Source organism: Talpa occidentalis, unplaced genomic scaffold (genome assembly GCF_014898055.3).
Source record: "Talpa occidentalis isolate TD23 unplaced genomic scaffold, MPIMG_talOcc4v2.1 talOcc4.3, whole genome shotgun sequence".
In the NCBI taxonomy this organism is placed as follows: domain Eukaryota; kingdom Metazoa; phylum Chordata; class Mammalia; order Eulipotyphla; family Talpidae; genus Talpa; species Talpa occidentalis.
Window position 1 is genome coordinate 20179067 of NW_023603184.1, and position 4274 is coordinate 20183340.

Below are 4274 nucleotides of genomic sequence, written 5' to 3' on the forward strand. Positions count from 1 at the left end.
TTAAACATACCTCAAACTGGAAATTTAATATTTCCCTAAGGTCTTGATGATCCATTTCAAATTATCTAAGTCTATTAAAGAGAACCAAAGCACCAAGTATAATACTATATCCCTTGGAGATGATACAGGCATCACATGGAACCTGGAAAGGTATCTAGGAAGGAAGATAATCCCTGACACCAACCTAGGTTGTCCATGGTTAACAAATATTTAATGGTAAAATTCCAGACCACCGTTTTTGTGACAAAGAACTAATACTAATAATTGTGCTTAGTAATAAAAATGATGCAGTGATAAAAGGACATGTCTCTCTTCCTGCCCGATCAGACCCTCTAGATTTAAGAACTGTTTTCTGACATTCCATGGGAAAAAGAACATCCTAACACAATATCATTGAAAATGCTGACCACGAGCTGGTAGGAAAGCAAGTTGGTGCCAACCTGAATCTCCCCAAAATCTCCAAATGCCTGCATTGCAAGGATAGACATGCTAACTCGTGCCCACTTGGCCCCTCTACTCCCTTGTAACTCTGGACAAATACTCCTGCCCTCTGCCAAAGAGCAGAACAGTGGTCTTTCAGACACGAGTCTGCTGCCTTCCTCAATTTGCTCACAAGCTAAACTACTTTCCTTTTCAATCTGTTTCCTTTTATTGCCTAAGGGAAAAGACTGGCATTTGATAGCATTTCCATTGCTATCTGAAAATAGAATGTCCCTATTTGGTATGATTTGGCAAGTTATTTTTGGGGTCCAGGAACAATTAAAAAATGTCAACATAAATTAATGGTAATAGTGTTCCTAGACCTGAAAGTAATCTACAAAATCATATCAAATAGTGAAGTTCCACTTCAGGACAGTGGGGAAAATCTGTAATCTTGAAGGATAACAATGCCAGTGTTTCCTTAAGAGTGAAAACAGTTAGTGGTGAATAGTCTATCTCCTTAAGCACTTCAATTCCTTGTACCTAACCCTGACCTACCCTTTTAATGGAAAGAATAGAGCCTATGTATATTCTTTTTTAAACATCTTGGTCATGGGAATTTAAGTATCATAAAGTTTGAAATCTACATGGTTTAAAATTTATAACAAAAGAAAAACTCGGAAGTCACTTACCCAAGGTAAAAGTAATTGGAAATCAGCAAAAACAGAATTAAAGGCATGTTTCCTTCCCTGTATCATCCAGTCTCAGATGGGACCCATAGTTTCAGGTGTCTTGAAAACCCAAATGTGTTCCTTTCTAAGGGGAAGGTCCCTCCTGCAGTGACCCTCCCATTAATAGCTGTCATAATTATTCATTTTTAAAGATTAATTTATTTATACATACAAGAGCTGGGGTGTAGGCCAGAGGTGCTGGGAATGAGAGAATTCACCAGAGCCAAAGGGGGGAGCAGAACAGGCAGACTGACTGAAATACACTGCTGAGGGGAGAAGTAGGCGAGACAGGAGAGGTCTGCTGCACCATGTGGGTCACCTCCCTGGCCTGGGATTGAACTTGTACTGCACTGACTACTGGTAGCTTCATTATGCTGAGACTTAATCCCTTGGGCCACTAGGGAGGCCCTAGTCATTTTGTTTTTAAGTATTTTATTAGTCAAAGACATTTCCCTCCCATTGAACCTCATTAAATGCATATATTTATTTACTTGTTTATTTTCCCAAATTAGGGTGAAAAGTATCACTGAGTGATCTGGAGAAAGACAAACATGATTGTTGCAATTTGAAACATGAACCAGGTGTGTCCTGTGCTTCTCTTCAGAATCAGAAACAAACATTTTCTGCTGAGAGTTCAGATATGCTATCAGCTTTCACCAAGGTTTTTGATAATTACAGAATGCTGCAAGTGAGAGGGTCCCTAACATTCCCTAGTTTTTTCCCCTTCAACAATGCTTCAGTAGCTGAAAACATCACTATATTTAAATAAAATATATTAAAATATATATTATAGGGCCTCCCCGGTGGCGCAGCAGTTGAGCGCTGGGCTGCGAAGCTGCCCACAGCCTCTCCAGCGCTGGTTCGATCCCCGGCCGCTGGCGAGGGTCCCACATGGTGTGCTGACCTCTCCTGCCGCCTGCTTCTCCCCTCAGAAGTGTCTTTGTCAGTCTGCCTGTTCTGCACCCAGCTCTGGCTCTGGTGAATTCTCTCACCCTCCCGCGCTTCCAACTGTACCCAGTTCACGTATAAATAAATGAATTAAATATATATATATTATAAACATATATATTAAAATAAATTGCAGTGCTCGCTTCGGCAGCACATATACTAAAATTGGAACGATACAGAGAAGATTAGCATGGCCCCTGCGCAAGGATGACACGCAAATTCGTGAAGCGTTCCATATTTTTAGCTAAGCTTTGGAAACAACCCAAATGCCCAAAAATAGATGACTGGATCAAGAAGATGTGGTACATATATACTATGGAATATTACTCAGCATTCAAAAAAGATAAACACATGCAATTTGCAGCAACATGGATGGCACTGGAAGGGATCATGCTCAGCGAAATAAGCCAAAAAGAAAAAGAAAAATACCGGATGGTCTCACTCATAGCAGGAATCTAGAAAACTTAAATAAGGGACCAGGAAAATGAATATAAGAAAGTGAAAATCAAAATCAACAAAAAACTATGAACCAGAGACACTTTTTGGGGGTGGGGGGCGGGAGGGGAAGGATTGGGGTCAGAATGGGGCATTTGCAATTGTATGGGGAATATAAAATAAAATTAATATTTAAAAAAAAAAAAAAACAAAAAAAAAAAAAAAAAAAAAATAAAATAAATTGCATATGCTTTTTCAATATACCCTAATTTAGATATTTTAATCACATGTTATTATTTAATGGGACATTCTGGTGTTATAGTTCTTCTATGTACTCTCCAAGAAGTAACATCAGATAAAAGAAAATAAAAATTGAGTAACATGTCAACAGATATAGCTACTCAGAAGCAACCATTTAAGATCTTATGAAATACTAATCATGGGACATTATGTGGAAACTGACTTTTACCAATTACCTACCATGTGAGTGAGGCAAGGGATAGTCATTCTATTTAACCTCCCACTTTCCAATGGCACATTAGAAGTATCCCTCCAAAAACAGTTAAAATAACTTCAACTAAAGCTTAGGTACCCAACAACAACAACAACAACAACAAAAAAAAAAAAAAAGCAGCATTTGCATGCATATTTTCTTTCCTCCTTCCAAACCTTTTTTTTTTTTTCACTATATGTGTATTTTTATAACTGATGTACTATGAGTTAGCACAGAGTGAGTGGAAATATAAAACAAAACCTCTGTCCTCTACCTATAGACATAGTCTCCCTGCCTGGAATCTCTGTGTTCCCAGTTACTCTGTGAAAGCTTTTGTGTTATAGGGAAAGCGCAAGATGAGTTTTGTGATTACTTCAGGGAAGTGGTAAAAAGACCCCAGAGATAGATGCCTGTGTTCGACTTCCAGCACTGTCATTTCTAATATGAGGCTATAGGTACATTTCTTAATCTCTAAGCATCTATTTCCCTATACTACAGTCTAGGTTGTTATGAGGCACAGTGGAGGTACTTTGTGTAAAATAAAATGCTCAATAAAACAACACCTCAGCATGTTGTGGTTACAGTTTTATTAGTACAGTTATTATTATAGTAAGCATCAGACATCTGACCTTGGGCATACTGCCTAACTTCTCTGAGCTTAAACTGTAAAATAAACATTTATTTTATGGTCATGTGAGACTAAAAGGAAATTAAAATCAAGGATGAATGTAAGATATAAAGCAAAATATCTGGCTATGAACAGACACTAAAAATGCTACTACTTATACATTGATTTCAAGATGTCTTATAACTCCTTTTCCTATTCCATTAGAGTTTTCATTAAAGCACTGGCCAGGGTCTCCCTGGGGGTGCAAGGGGTTAAGCACAGCACTGTGAAGCTATCCCCAGGCGGCTAGGAAGGTGACCCACATGGTGCAGCAGACCTCTCTTTTCTCTCCCACTGCTCCTCACAGCAATGTATTTCAGTCAGTCTGCTTGTTCCTTACTCTGTGGTGAATCCTCTCACCACCCCCTCACCTCTGGCCTGTACCCCAGTTCTTGTATGCATAAATAAATAAATCTTAAAAAAAAGCACTGGCCAATACAAATATGTTGCTTTTTGTGCTCAACACACACACACACACACACACAAAGATTATAGCTGTTACTCTAACCAGGAGTTTCTACCTTCACGCTTTCCTGATTTTTTTTTTTAACATTATAGAAGATGATTTTCCAGATAAGGC

The 4274-nt window shown here is 38.6% G+C and overlaps 1 non-coding gene across 1 annotated transcript; it reads left to right on the forward strand.

The window, feature by feature from the left end:
* Positions 1-2234: 2234 nt before the first annotated feature.
* Positions 2235-2341, forward strand: LOC119256365 (U6 spliceosomal RNA). The gene has a single exon (XR_005127706.1). It is a non-coding gene; the product is annotated as a U6 spliceosomal RNA (small nuclear RNA).
* The last annotated feature ends 1933 nt before the right edge of the window (positions 2342-4274 follow it).